At 35.8% G+C, this 16,276-nt stretch overlaps 2 pseudogenes; both read left to right on the top strand.

Moving 5' to 3' along the window:
* The first annotated feature begins 5,067 nt into the window (after positions 1-5,067).
* Positions 5,068-6,024, top strand: LOC110148485 (olfactory receptor 4A47-like; annotated as a pseudogene).
* A 4,297-nt stretch (positions 6,025-10,321) lies between these two features.
* On the top strand, positions 10,322-11,249 carry LOC110148482 (olfactory receptor 4A47-like; annotated as a pseudogene).
* Positions 11,250-16,276: the final 5,027 nt, after the last annotated feature.

Here is a 16,276-nt window from a genome sequence, read left to right as displayed (position 1 = left end):
TTAATTTCATTAAAATTAATTAAATTAATTAAAATTTATAAAATTAAAATATTATATGTATATTATATAATATATATATATATATATATTATTTATATATATATATATATGGGCTTCCTAGGTGGCTCAGTGCTTGCCTGGTGGCTCAGACGGTAATGAATCTGCCTGCAATGTGGAGACCTGGATTCAATCCTTGGGAAGATCTCCTGGAGAAGGGAATGACAACTCACTCCAGTGTTCTTGCCTGGAGAATCCCATGGACAGAGGAGCCTGGAGGGCTGCAGTACACGGGGTCTCAAAGAGTGGGACATGACTGAGCAATTAACACAGGTGGCTCAGTGGTAAAGAAGCTGCCTGCCAATGCAGGAGAGATGTGTTCGGTCCCTGAGTCTGGAAGACCCCCTGCGAAGGAGAAGGAAATGGAAACCCACTCCAGCATTCTTGCTTGGAAAATCTCATGGACAGAGGAGGCCATTGTGTTATAGTCCACAGAATTGCAAAAGAGTTGGACATGACTTAACAACTAAAACAAAACAATTAGTATTTAGTATATGCAAATAAATGGCTTAAAGATCTCTAGAAGGACTTGGACCATAGATTCTAATCTGAGTGAAAATTAACAACTCACAGAAGCACATGTGGGCTGGACAGGGATGTGTAGGGAGATGCCATCTATTGATGCCAACCATGCTATCACTGGCTAAACTGCAAAGGTGCCACCACTTTCTTGACCTCAGAATCAATATTATTCTCAGAATTGCTTAGTCTCAGGTAACAGATATCCACTCAAAGCCTTGCACAAATGCTCCTGTTTGCCAGATTCTAAATCAAATATTTTCATCCAGTCTGCAGGAGGACAGGGGAATGTAGCTCTTTGGATTTTAGGTAGGGAAACTGAGTTTACACTTTGGAAACTAACAATTTATGCATGTTTCACTGAAGAGAATTTTGGGTAATCACATACTCCCAGTGTTCATTATAGTTGAGGATGTAGTCTCATAAAATGGGCTTCAGTATCTCATAGACAGTTGCTCATTCCTAGAAAAATTCAAACGTTTGTGTCTCTGCATTAAAGGCAGAAAGAAAAGCAGAAACAGAGGACCACAAAGAATCTAGAGAGAAAAAAAAAAATTGACTTCTATAAAGTTATTCATGTAATCCCTTTTTGTTTTTTGTTTATTTTTTCCTACTGAATTCCTGCTTTCTTGTTGTCATTCAGTTGTTCACTTGTGTCTGACTCTTTGCAACACCCATGGACTGCAACACGGGAGGCTTCCCTCTCCTTCACCATTTCCTAGAGCTTGCTCAAACTCATGTCCATTGTAGTAACTGTTTGGGCTTCCTAGGTGGCACTAGTGGTAAAGAACCCGCCTGCAAATGCAGGAGATATAAGAGAAGCAGGTTTGATTCCTGGGTGGGAAGATCCCCCTGGAGAAGGGAATGGCTACCCACTCCAGTATTCTTGTCTGGAGAATCCCAAAGACAAGTGGGCTCCAGTCCATGGGGTTACAAAGAGTCAGACACCACTGAGTGACTAACACTTTCATTTTCGCTTCAGAAGCACAAATGGATAGAATTTCTTTACATTTATATCCTGGCATTATCATACTGTAGCATAGGATTTGGTAGCACTTCTCAAAAGGCTCTGCCACCTTAATTTTTCAGATATTTATGAGGTGGATCCTTTCCTTCACTAAAAAAATTGCTTGTCTTACTTTGCATGTAAGTGAATGCTTAGTCACTCAGTCGTGTCTGACTTTTTGAGTCCCATGGACTGGAGCCCACCAGACTTATCTGTCCATGGAATTCTCCAGGCAATAATACTAGAGTGGGTAGCCAGTCTCTTCTCTAGGGAGTTTTCCTGACCCAGGGATTGAACCCAGGTCTTTTGCATTGCAGGCAGATTCTTTACTGTCTGAGCCACTAGAGAAGCTCACTCTAATTTTAGGGAAACATTAAGCAAAATTCAAATCCCTAACCAAGATCGGTGCTGCTCTTCACGGGTTCTTGTCTTGTCTACCTCTTCAACCTCAGTTTGTTCTGCCCTCTCCTTTTCCTATTTCACTTCAGGCATGATGATATTTCAGTGCCTTCAACTCTCTAGGTTATTTTCAACATTGGAGCTTAGACATGTAACACTGTTCTCATTGTAGTTGCTTTTCATCTGTTGGATCTCAGCTAAAATATTGTTACCCTTTATAAAGACCTTTTGTTACTGTTCACTATATTCTCTCTCTCTTATTTTCCATCACAGTTCTCTGTGTTTTGTTTTATTAGCATGGATCACAGATTATCATTACTTTATTGTGTGTGTGCAAAGTCACTTCAGTCGCGTCTGACTGTTTGTGACCCTATGGACATAGCCCATCAGGCTCCTCTAGCCATGGGATTCTCCAGGCAAGAATACTGGAGTGGGTTGCCATTTCCTTCTCCAGGGGATCTTCCCTACTCAGGGATCGAACCCAGGTCTCTTAAGTCTCCTGCATTGGCAGGTGGGTTCTTTACCACTAGCGCCACCTGGGAAGTTGTTCAATTTTTAAATGACTGTATTATATACAAGGTGAATGCAGCAGCACTTTTATCCTCATTTTTCCCCCCTTTACTGGTGCTTTATTCTCTGGCCCACAGTATAGAGCATGCCACAAGGTAGGCCCTCAATAAAACTTAAAAAAATAGATTGGATAAATAATGTTATTGCATCTAAACTGGAGATATGATTTTATCACACCCAGCCCCACACTTACAGGCAGAAAACATTAAGTATTAGATAAAAAGAAAGAAAATCTTCATATGGATAAGTGGGGAAATAAGTGATAAACACATTTGTCTTGCAGCAAAATGACAGGGCTAATATTTTATTCTTTACTGGCAAAAGTTCCATAATGGATCTAAAGCTGTTTTTCTCCTTGTTACATCTTCCTGACCCCAATTATGTCATTGGTCTAACAGTATCTCTACATAGAAATGCTCTGTTAAGATTTGGTGGAAAACCACAGGGAATATAATTAAGCAAGAGTCAGTCTTGGATACACTACAAATTCATGACTTGATATATCTGATTAGAAAATATAAGGCCCATGATCTTTGCCTCTGTCAGAGAGATGATGTTTTCCTCTTTAGAACTATTATACCTTTTTTAGGAATTGCAATAACTGTTTCAATAATGAGCTCTCAAAATCTCAGTACATTTCTTTTGCTATACTAACACAATAGAAAGAGATAGGGGAAAAAAAGCGACATAGTATAATTTCTTTATTGAAGTTACTGGAAAACTGTTTAGTTACTACAGCAGTTTCCTTTTCAAAGTAGTTGTTGACTTTTATGACATAGATTTGTCTGCTGTTTTAATTACCTTAAGCTGGAAAAAGTATTTTTCCTGTTTGCAATATGAAATTTCGGAGAAGGCAATGGCACGCCACTCCAATACTCTTTTGCCTGGAAAATCCCATGGATGCAGGAGCCTGAAAGGCTTCAGCCCATAGGGTCGCTAAGAGTCGGACACAACTGAGCGACTTCACTTTCACTTTTCACTTTCATGCATTGGAGAAGGAAATGGCAACCCACTCCAGTGTTCTTGCCTGGAGAATCCCAGGGACGGGGGAGCCTGGTGGGCTGCCGTCTATGGGGTTGCACAGAGTCGGACACGACTGAAGCGACTTAGCAGCAGCAGCAGCATGCAGATTTTTGCCCTCGGTGTTCACACTGGATTGAAGACATTTCTATGTTTTTACGAGATAGTTGAAAAAGCTCCTTGCTGACTGTGAACAGAAATCCAAAAGGTAAATTGATAACAGTTAATAGTAGATGCCAGATTTTTCAGTTGTGCAAATTAATTTACTATGTAGGGAATTGCAAACTTGGATTTATACGAATTGAAAAGTTGAAAACCTTTTTCTGGAGTCACAAGATTTTTGAAGTGAACTAGTTTAAAATTCAATTTCTCTCAATAAAAAATGTATGATTTTGAGAAAATTAAATATCATAAGCCTGAGTCTTTAAAAAAAATGAAGTTAACAATATTTATTACTGTGAAGACTAAATTTTATACATTAGATGTGATTTTATAAGTGCCCAGAGTGCCTGCACTTATATATATACATATGGAAATAGAAAATGTCAGTGTAAGCATGGAGATTTGTTTATTCCTAAGTCATATCCAAAGCTTTGCCACCCCATGGACTGTAGCCCACCAGGCTCCTCCGTCCGTTGGATTTACCAGGCAAGAATATTGGGGTGGGTTGCCCTTTCTTTCTCCCAGGAGTTGAACCCCTGTCTCCTGCTTGGAGGGAGATTCTTTACCACTGAGCCATATGAGAAGTCCAAGCACAGAGATAACATCTAACATATAGTTTGGCATAAAAAATGATAGACATTCTTACAATGTTAATATTTCCTTTTATTAAACTATTCTCTACAACATAATGAGATGGAGAACATTTAGGAAGGAATAGGTTAATTGTGGAATATTGAAAATGGATATAATAATTTAATAAATATGATTAAAATTTATTTTAATAAATATTAAATTGATATCTGTTTGGATATGTCAATTAGATAGTTGCATACACATATTTATTCCTAAATTTGTTCTCCCCACTTTGAATGTGTAAGTTACCTTAAGTGATTCTTTACTTAAATATTTCACTTTTGTGATTTTATACCTGGTTCATCTTTTCACAGAATTCCCTATTTATCCACTCTTATTATCTCACTTTTCCTATAAAACTCAGCTGAAATATTGTTTTCTTTGAGAAACCTTCCTAGATCCAGAGTTGATTTAGATATTCTGGAAATGTGAACTCTTATCCATATGAATATATTTATAGTGACACTTATAAAATTGGTTCTTATGGTCTGACCCCTCATTATACATCTAATCACTGAGAATAGTGAAACATTCTTATCTGACTTTGTGATCCTAAGGTCAGGTTTAACACATTGAATGAATAAAATATGTTAAGCTTATAATCTATGTAAAGGTGTTTTTAACTTTTTGATTTGATTTATAGGTAAACTGTTCCTCATATCTGAAGTCAGCACCTATAAGGAAGAGATGGAACCAAGGAAATGGAACCAAGAAGCAATGTGGCTCACTTTGTCCTCCTGGGCCTCACACAGAATTCAAAGGAGCAGAAAGTCCTTTTTGTTATGTTCTTGTTCTACATTTTGACCATGTTGGGCAACATGCTTATTGTGGTGACTGTAACATTTAGTAAGACCCTGAATTCACTGGTGTACTTTTTTCTTGCCAGCTTATCATTTATGGATGTCATTTATTCCTCATCTATTTCTCCCAAACTGATTTCAAGCTTGTTCATAGGGAAAAATACCATATCCTTCCAATCCTGTATAACTCAGCTCTTTACAGAACATTCTTTTGGTGGATCGGAGGTCTTCCTTCTGCTGGTGATGGCCTATGACCGCTACGTGGCCATCTGTAAGCCCTTGCATTATTTGGGGGTCATGAGGCAGAGGGTGTGTGCTGTGCTGCTGGTTCTGTTCTGGGTTGGAGGTTTCTGCACTCAGTAATTCAACTTAGTACTATTTTTAGGCTTCCATTCTGTGGCCCCAATATCATTGATCATTGTTTCTGTGACATGTGCCCTGTATTGAAAATGGTCTGTACTGGCACTTACGTCATTGGCCTCTTAGTAGCAGCAAATGGAGGACTGACCTGCACTATTATGTTTCTGCTCTTACTCGTCTCCTGCGGAGTCATCCTGCACTCTCTGAAGAACCTGAGTCAGGAAGGGAGGCAGAAAGCCTTCTAGACCTGTGGTTCCCACATCACTGGGTTGTCTGCTTTTTGTTCCCTGCATTTTCATGTATGGGAGACCTGCTAAGACCTTCCCTATTGACAAATCATTAAGTGTGTTTTATACAGTCATAACGCCCATGCTGAACCCACTAATCTACACTCTGAGAAACTCAGAGATGACAAATGCTATGAATAAGTTTTGGAGAAGGAACATGGTAGTTTATGGTAGAAAAAATGCATCATCCACCATGAAGGGGGTCATTTGACATCAGACACCACTTCCTTGGAATTTAGTAGCTTTCTCAAATCCAATGTTGATTTCTTTTTCTTTATTTATAATTTTAATATAAAAATTATGATATAACTATGCAGCTGTGCTGTTAATAACATGGATAGTTCTTCTCCATGGTAGAATGTAAGATCTGTAATATTTTGCTTATCACTGTACCTAGAAAGATGGAAGGCTTATATTGAAGGAGCCAATATCATGTAACAGATTAGTGAAGAAAAGTTTATATAGTTACATTAATTTTTAATCAATTTATGCATTTCTTTTTAAATTTTTTCCAGACAGTATTTATATTTAGTTAGATTCTTGTCTTTTAAGTTATTCTTTTTATTATGCTATTTAAAGTATTTAATGCTATCTACTCTGTGTTCTTTATAAAATTTCAGTTGCATTATACACAAAACTTTTCATGTAATCTTAATTTTTGTAAACAATTGAAGTGAAATAGATAATAATAAATAGTAAAAATGCAAATCATACAAAATGGTAGAAATTTCCCCACTAAACACTCTTGGCAACCTTGTTAAAAATTATCTAAAGACACATACCAAGGTTTATTTCTAGGCTTTCTATTTTAATCCATTAGTCCGCTGCCCATCTTTATTCAAATACTGGTGCTATGATTACCATTACTTTGCAAAATGTGTTTTAGAGTCTGGAAGTATGAGACCCCCAGCTTTCTTCTTTTCAAGATTGTTTTGGCAATTTGGAGGTCTTGAGATTTAATATGAATTTTAACATAGATTTTTCTGTTTCTGCAAAATCAGTTTTGCTATTTTGATCTGTAGATCACTTGAGATAGTGTTAACAGCTTAATATTTTTAAATGTCCCAGATCATAAATGTCTTTTCATATTTGTGTGTGTTCCATAATATCTCTCAACAACCTTTTGTAGTTTTCAGTTTACAGGACTTGTCTCTTTGGTTAAGTTTACTTAAATATTTTATTCTTTTTTGATGCTTTTGTGTGTGGAATTATTTTCTTAATTTTTCCTTGAGTTGTTAATGACATAAAGAAATTCAACATCATTTCATTAGAAACTCTCAACAAATTGGAAGTAGAAGGAATGTACCTTGGCATAAGAAATTCCATATAAAACAGATTTATAGCTAACATAATCCTCAACATAGAAAGGTTGAAACCTTCCTCATTAAAATCTAGAATAAGACAATAGGGCACACTCTCACAAGTCCTTTTATAACATAGTACTACCATAAAAATTCCTGTGAAAAGTTTATAATTTTCTAAATATAGGTTTATTACTTTTTAAAAATATAGGTTTGTTTTTATTAATATATGTTTATAATTTTTATAGGTTTATAGGTTTTTATTTAATGTAGGTTTATTACTTCTTATTAATCTGGGTTTATTAATTTTTATTAATATAGGTTTATTACTTTTCATTTACTATTACTTTCTGGAACAGTGCTTCTAATGACAGTCACTTCCTACCTTTCAATCACAGCTTAAATATAACCTTTTAAGAAGGGTCTTCTCTGATTACATTATCCACAGTAGAATTTTCCCTTTTCTTTTCTGTCACATTATTCTATTTCTTACATTATAAGTCCCAAATAAGACTATAACTAAATGTCTCGTCCTTTATTGTCTGATCTATTATAATATCCATGCAGGAAAACAAAATTTTTTTTACATGATTTTCCTTTTGGTTTTATTAAGTGCTGAGTCCTAGCTCATAGCACAGTTGCTGGCATAAGAAACATGCCCTAACTCTTAAAAGCAATTAATAATTGGATAAATTATTAGTTGTGCATCTAAAACTTTAAAAATATTTAAATTTATTTTTAATATAATTTTTATTTATTTAACCAAGTTTTAAGGTGATTAAATATAGTATTGAATAAAAGGAAAGATATTCTTTCCATGGCAGGGGAGAATATATTAAAAAGTCCACTAGATCAAAATGAGTGAGTCTATATTTTGTTCTCATTGGCAGCAACTTCATAACATTTCTAAAGCTACTTTTTTTGTATGTCATACCTTACTGATATTAGCTATGCGATTTGCTCTAGTAATATCTTCACATATTTTTCATTATTGTTTAGTTCCTAGGCCATGTCCAATTCTCTTGCCACCCCATGGACTTTAGCCTGCCAGGCTCCTCTATCCATGAGATTTCCCAGGCAGGGGTAATACAATGGGTTGCTATTTCCTTCTCTAGGGGGTCTTCCCAACCTAGGGATCAAACCTGCATCTTATGCACTGGCAAGGGAATTCTTCACCACTGAGCCTTCAGGAAAGCCCCTAAAGATGTTCTTTTATACCCTTGTGTAAAATCCCAGTGAATTAATTAAGCAAGAATCAGCCTTGGACACATTCCAAGACTCAGTGATAATTGCAGCTGGAAGGGATGAAATAGCCTGTGATCTTCACCCCTAATAGGAAGAAGATGCTATTTGCTTAGTAACTGGCATAAAAATTTCAGGAGGTCCTTTCTTAGACTTATAGCATGACTTAAAAAGAATCATGGGAATGTCTTTCAAAATCTCAGTCAGTTAGTCTGGTCATGTTAAAATGACAGAGTGAAAAGAATTGAACTGTCAAATGCTATTTTAATTTTTGAAGTTAGTAGGAAAGAAGTTACATGTGAAAAATTTTCCTGCCAAATAACTAGTTGATTTCTTCTATGTGTTTGTAGTATTTGCTGGTAATTTTGATCTATTTCCTAATGCAATAAACTTGTTTTTCTGTGTGTGCACCATGGAATTGCTTTCAAATAACCTACACTGAACTTAAAAATGACCTGGATAATCAGAAGACTCCATGAAGTACGTGGATGGACAGTCAGATAAATTATATGCTCAAGTAATAAGGGGGCCTTTTGTCTTCTGTTGTCAAATGATGAAAAACAATTCCAAGTGTTTATGGGTAACTTCAAGTTACTCTTCAGGTTATGAGAAAGCCTCCAGAGGTAAGACTAATATTGAATAGTGGGAACCAAGCTCACCATTGTGAGACCTTCTTTATTACATAAAAAAATAAATTACTTTGAAATCAAACAAATTCAATTCTACGTATGTGACTTAAAAATGTGTACTTGAGAAAATGAACTAGATATTCTGAACCTTAATTTCTTCACTTATGAAATAAGGATTGCAGTTCTTGCTACCATAAATATTAAATGTGTTACATTAAAAACTGAGTGAGTGATTGGAATATACTGCAGGAATTTGGAGAAGTGGAGTGATGTTATCAGAAGAAGGTTAAAAAAGACAGTTTGGGCAGCTTCAGGAGAACCAACGTTTGTGGCCAATGTTAAGGTGGACAGACTTACCACGAGGTGGTTATGGTGGACCAGGAAGAAATTAAGAAGTAGGGAATAATCAAATTTATGATATATTCTGAAAGTAGAATCAGTAAGATTTATTTAAGTTTTATGAGAGTGACAAATGAGTAGAGAGCACTGGAATTTTGTTTCTGAACAATAACATGAAAATTATAGTATTTAATGAGATGAATAAGGAATGTCTCTTTAAATTTTATTTAGAAAATTCTCATGTTTATTGTGGAAATTTTAGAAGTTATGTTTTAAAAATAGTAAATTGCTATTCAGTTGGATTTCAAAATTAGAGATATTGCAAATAAACATTTGAAATTTAGGGGAAAGGTAAGGACTGGAGATACAAAATTAGACTGCTGCAGTCTAATTGATTGGTCCAAAATGGGAAATAACCATGTAAAGACCGAAGTGTCAGTGAGGTTTGAGATAATTCAGGAGAAGGATCTTCTCTTCACACATTCATCTACCCACACTGATTATGTGTATTACCTTGAGTGTGTTTCATGCATTATACTTTGTGTTTTTATAAATGCTGCACCTTTTCATGGCTTTCTCTTTTTATTTCTTTATACTTTCATTTATTTTTTACACTCAGCTAAACCATTGCTTCTTCTTGAACATCTTCTGTGATGTCCACTTGATACACTCCTATATCCTGACTCTTCATCACTGTGTTAATTTAATGGAACTTCATACATGTGTCAGGAATTGTTTGGTTTTTTGTTCTGTATCATATCACTGAGGTTAAACAAACAAACAAACAAAAACAGCAACTATGCCTTATTCAACTTGGTAATAAAAATGTCTATGACACATTAGACACAAATGGATGTTCTATTGATGGTCTTCCAAAGAATGGATAAATAAAAATATATTCTTATACGTTGGAGCATTTTCCCCCTTTAAGTGTTATCCTCCTTGTTTTTTTAAGTAAACTGCTTTAATATGTGAAGTCAGCTCCTGTCCAGATTAGATGGAATCAAGAAACAATGTAACCTACTTTGTCCTTCTGGGTCTCACACAGAATCCAAAGGAGCAGAAAGTCCTTTTTGTTTTGTTCCTGTTCATCTATCTCTTGACTCTGGTGGGCAACCTTCTTATTATAGTGACTGTAGCTGTCAGTAAGACCCTGAACTCACCGATGTACTTTTTTCTTGCTAGCTTATCATGTATGGATGTCACTTACTCCACTTCTATCACTCCCAGATTGATTTCAGAGTTGTTGTTTGGGGAAAAAACCATATCCTTTGAATCTTGCATGACCCAGCTGTTTACAGAGCACCTTTTTGCTGGATCAGGGGTCTTCCTTCTGCTGGTGATGGCCTATGACCGCTATGTGGCCATCTGTAAGCCCTTGCATTATCTGGTGATCATGAGGCAGAAGGTGTGTGTTGTGATGCTCGTGCTGTCCTGGGTTGGAGGTTTTCTGCACTCAGTAATTCAACTTAGCACTGTTTATGGGCTCCCATTCTGTGGCCCCAATGTCATTGATCACTATATGTGTGACATGTACCCCTTATTGAAACTCGTCTGTACTGACACCTATGTCATTGGCATCTTAGTGTGGCCAATGGAGGACTGATCTGCACTCTTGTGTTTCTGCTCTTACTCATCTCCTATGGAGTCATCCTGCACTCTCTGAAGAACCTGAGTCAGGAAGGGAGGCGGAAAGCCCTCCAGACCTGTGGTTCCCACATCACTGTGGTTGTCTGCTTTTTGTTCCCTGTATTTTTATGTATGCGAGGCCTGCTAAAACATTCCCCAATGACAAATTATTGAGTGTGTTTTATACAATTATAACCCCCATGCTAAACCCAGTAATCTACAGTCTACGAAATTCTGAGCTGACTAATGCTATGAAGAAGCTCTCGAGAAGAAACATCATATTTCATATTAAATAAGTGCATCACCCAACATGAAGGGAGTCATTTGTCATCAGGTTCCATTTCCTTAGAATGCAGAAGTCATTTTAAAATTTGATTCCAATTTTAATTTTTTTCCTTAAAAAGAAAAAATTCTCTTTCTTCAAAGACTTTATGATAATTTCAATTAAAGATTGCAATTATACAACTGTGCTATTAATAACAGTTTCCTCTATTCTAGAATGTAAGGTACATCATTATCTTTATCACTGTACCTAGAAATGTATAATGCCTGTATGGTAAGGAGTTAATAATAAATAATGATGAACGAGAAAAGTAATATATAGTAACACTGATTTTTAGTCAATTTGCAAATTTGTCTTTTTTACTCTTTTTCAGAGACATGGTAATTTTATTTAGATTCTTGTAATTTAAGTGTACTTTAGCTTTTAATTTTTACAATTCAAAATATTTAATTCTATATAGGTAACTTTGTTAGTATAGTTCAGTTGCCTTATACACAAATTTTTTTACTTTAATTCTATTAGTGTTCACAAGAAAATTGAAAGTAAGATAGATAATAATAACAACATAAATAAAACCAAATAATATGGAGTGAAGTGTCAAATAAATTTCCCCCTTTTCTCTCAATATTTTTCAATCTTCACTCTAAGAGGTAGAATCTAATTTTTATTCTTAATTTTAATCTAGTAAAAATCTTTGCAAATGCCAGTGTATTTGCCAATATATATATTTGCTTTTTCTATATATATCACATTTGCTTTTACTACACCACATCTTAAAGATATTTCAATGCCAGCTTAAACATATCCCTTAACTTTTCACATGTTTCACAATACTTCTTATAAAGTCATATTAAAATTCATATGCTCATTCCTTTTCATGTGGTTTTAAACTTTTTTATGACAATTTTCAAATAAATATATGTCTTTGAAAATGTGCAAATATGATTTCCTAGGCATGGAATTGTTGATTTGATATTTGAATCAATTATTAGGTAACATGAATTTAAAATGTTGATATGGATAGTTATTGACAAATTATTGTTCTTGAGGTTGTATGACAACTGCAGCCTTGTCCACTGTCAGTGAGAATTCTTTGCCCACATTTTCAAGACCAGTACCTGATAAACATTTATGACAACTGATTAAAGTTATTTTTATACTTTGCTACCCTTTTGATATAATTTATCTGGGCATCATTCCATATGTTTAACTTGATTTGCTTTTATTCTTTTCTGTATTTTATATATACATATGTCTTTATTTCATTCAATTTTTGATATTTCTGAGATTACGTATTAAATAAATGATCTCTTTTATATTGTATGTATAATTAATATTTTCTGGTTATTGTTAGAAAATGCCACGGGAAGAAAGAGCCACCTCTAGGGACCGTTGATGAAGGCCTTTATTGGGCGGTGGCTCTCGGGCAGAACTCCCGGGGGTGGGTGAGTGAAGAGACAAAGGGAGTCTGCAACCTGCGGGAAGGGGGGCGGCACCTATATACCCTGGTGGATACGGAAGCGGCGGGACCTTTTCGAATATGGTTGGAATCAGGCTCTAGGGTGCTGATTGGCCTTTTGTCCCGTGTCGGTTTTTCTTGATTGGCCGGAGTCTTGGCACCTTCGTCCATCAGTCTGCCTGGCAACGGGCTGCTGATTGGTGGATGTCTGTCCTTGGTACTTATCTGGGACCTTTTGGCGGGGGCAGTCAGCGTGACCTTTCAGGTTAGTTACATGTTCTTAACTTTTTATAATATGTAGAGTGTTTTTTTCATGTAATATTTTTATACTTTATATTCAATTTTTTAAATATATTGCTTATGAAGAATTTTGTCATTTCACTTGTGACAATTCTTCAATTTTTTTTAGCATTTAATTTTTAAAACATTTTTGGTATTGAAATGTTGTTGCTGAACCCATGAAAAAGACGCCAGGATTCTTGGCCTCCGGAGGAGAAGAATTCAATCTGGGGCCAGAGATGAGGCTTGATTGCTCAGAGCTTTTGTGCAATAGAATTTATATAAAAGTGATAGAGAAAGCTCCTGTAGTAGACATCAGAAGGGGGCAGAAAGAGTACCCCCTTGCTAGTCTTAGCAATGGAATTATATACTCTCAAATTAGTTATTACAGTGAATCAAAAGAATGTCTGGAGGTTGTAAAGACCTCACCAGACCTACTCCCATAATTTACATTTTGAGATAACAGAATTAGCCAGAAGGTTTTTTCCAGAGACTGTCCTCAAGCAGGATACATTATTGTTATATAATCCTAAGGAATGTAGAGGGGGAAAAAAGTTTGTCCTTTCCTCATCCTTGAGAATTCCAAACCCCTCTCTCCATGGGGACCCCTAGACTTCTTATCACCAGCCTAGGAAATGACTCTCTCAATATCATACGGAAACTTTTGATTTGTCTTGAATTAATTTTGCTATATGAGACAAATATGGATTGAATTTTTAGTTGTTTCTCTAAATTTTAGGTTTTTTTTTTTTAAATGGTCATGTAAATATCTTTTTGCCATTGATCTGAAATCCTGACTATTGTATGCTGAAGTCCAATGTATTTGGATCCAATTCAAGACTATTCTTTTTCATTGATCTCTTTATTCATGTGCAGATTGGCACATAATATAATTGCTATGATATATAACACATTTTGATAAGTAAAGAGACTAGTCCCTCATTACTCTTCTTTTTCTGAGATATGCTTAGGCTTGTATATTTCTGTTCCAGATTGCTACAAAAAATAATAAATTGAATATAAATAAGATAAATAGTATACTTTAAAATGAAGTTAAATTAAATTTAAAATAGTTTAGTCACAAAATAGTATTCAATTATTATTTTCAATAAGATTCACTTTAAGAAGGGTCATTTTAGAGGAGTTGATGTCTTCAGAGTATAAAACTGTGACCCAGGTATGAAAAGATGTTGTCAGTTAAAAGTCACCTTTTGTAAATTTGGATAAAGCAGGAATTACAGTTCCTGCTGTGTTTCTGTCCCTTGTGGACATCTGTTGTTCTTCATCTGTGACCCCTGAAATACCAACTGACACTTGCTGTAAGAAAATAATCATCTCTTTCAGGAAGTCCGGGACTCACTTCTTTGCTGAGCATCTTTTGCTGCTGAGATCTTCTCACCCATAGTGGTTTCCAGTGAGCCATCTGCTAAACCCTGTACTGTGAAACCATCATGAGTGACAGGGATGTGGCTTCCTCTTTCAAGTAATAGGAGCTGGAGGGTTGTACTTGCAACCACACAGATCTTCATAGTGTGGCTGCCTGTCTGTGGTTCAATGTCATAGACCATTCTTGTGTGCCTTGAACACTTTATTGAAATTTTTCTGCATGGAATTCACATCCTTGGTCTCTGTTGCTGCCAATCATTGGTTCATTTACCCATTAAAATATTTTCACTTGTTGGTCTCCTATGTGGTCATCTCGTCCTCCCTAGAGACATAGCTTGGAGGAAGATGCAAAGTTCTCTCCACCCATGTCTCTCACATCACTGTAGTCATCTTAGATTTGTGCCCTGCTTATTTGTGTATTTGTACCCAAGACTTGGGTACATTTTATATCATTATAAGACCTTTGTTAAACTTCTTAAACTTCATGCTCAGAAATTTAGATGTGAATATGCTGAGTAAGTTCTGGGATGGAAAAGTGACTTTGGGAAATAATCATAACAGCAACAAAAAAAGTGAGTTTGTCTCTATAATGGAAAAGATAAAATACAATTTTTATTTTCTTTTTAATTAATTAATTTATTTTAATTGAAGCTAATTACTTTACAATATTGTAGTGGTTTTTGCCATACATTGCCATGAATCAGCCATGGGTGTACATGTGTTCCCCAACCTGAACCCCCCTCCCACATCCCGTGCCATCCCATCCCTCAGGGTCATCCCAGTGTGCCAGCCCTGAGTGGTGTCTCATGCATCAAACCTAGACTGGCAATCTGTTTCACATATGATAATATACATGTTTCAATGCTATTCTCTCAAATCATCCCACCCTCACCTTCTCTCACAGAATCCAAAATCTGTTCTTTATATCTGTGTCTCTTTTGTGGTCTCGCATATAGGGTCATCATCATCATCTTTGTAAATTCCATATATATGTGTTAATATACTGTATTGGTGTTTTTCTTTCTAACTTACTTCACTCTGCATAATAGGCTCCAGTTTCATCCACCTCATTAGAACTGATTCAAATGCATTATTTTTAATAGCTGAGTAATATTCCATTGTGTATATGTACCACTGCTTTCTTATCCATTCATCTGCTGATGGGCATCTAGGTTGCTTCTATGTCCTAGCTATTGCAAACAGTGCTGTAATGAACATTGGGGTACATGCATCTCTTTTAATTCTGGTTTCCTTGGTGTGTATGCCCAGCACTAAGATTGCTGGGTCATATGGCAGTTGTATTTCCAGTTTTTTAAGGAATCTCCACAGTGTTCTCCATAGTGGCTGTACTAGTTTGCATTCCCACCAACAGTGTAAGAGGATTCCCTTTTCTCCCCTTTCTCCTCTCCAGCACTTACTGTTTGTAGACTTCTTGATAGCAGCCATTCTGACCAGCATGAGATGGTACCTCATTGTGGTTTTGATATGCATTTCTCTGATAGTAAGTGATGTTGTACATCTTTTCATGTGTTTGTTATCCATCTGTATGTCATCTCTGGAGAAGTTTCTGTTTGGTTCCTTGGCCCATTTTTTGATTGGGTCATTTATTTTTCTGGTATTGAGCTGTATGTACTGCCTGTATACTTTTTTTTTTTTTTCAGTTGCTTCATTTACTATTATTTTCTCCCATTCTGAAGGCTGTCTTTTCACCTTCCTTATAGATCCCTTCATTGTGCAAAAGCTTTTAAGTTTAATTAGGCCCCATTTGCTTATTTTTGCTTTTATTTCTATGACCCACAGGTCATAGAGGACCCTGCCATGACTTATGTCAGAGTGTTTTGCCTATGTTTTCCTCTAGAAGTTTTATAGTTTCTGGTCTTACATTTAGATCTTTAATCCATTTTGAGTTTATTTTT

Source organism: Odocoileus virginianus, unplaced genomic scaffold (genome assembly GCF_023699985.2).
Source record: "Odocoileus virginianus isolate 20LAN1187 ecotype Illinois unplaced genomic scaffold, Ovbor_1.2 Unplaced_Contig_71, whole genome shotgun sequence".
NCBI lineage: Eukaryota > Metazoa > Chordata > Mammalia > Artiodactyla > Cervidae > Odocoileus > Odocoileus virginianus.
The sequence above is the reverse complement of the archived record's forward strand: the minus strand, read 5'-3'. Positions and strand labels throughout refer to the sequence as shown.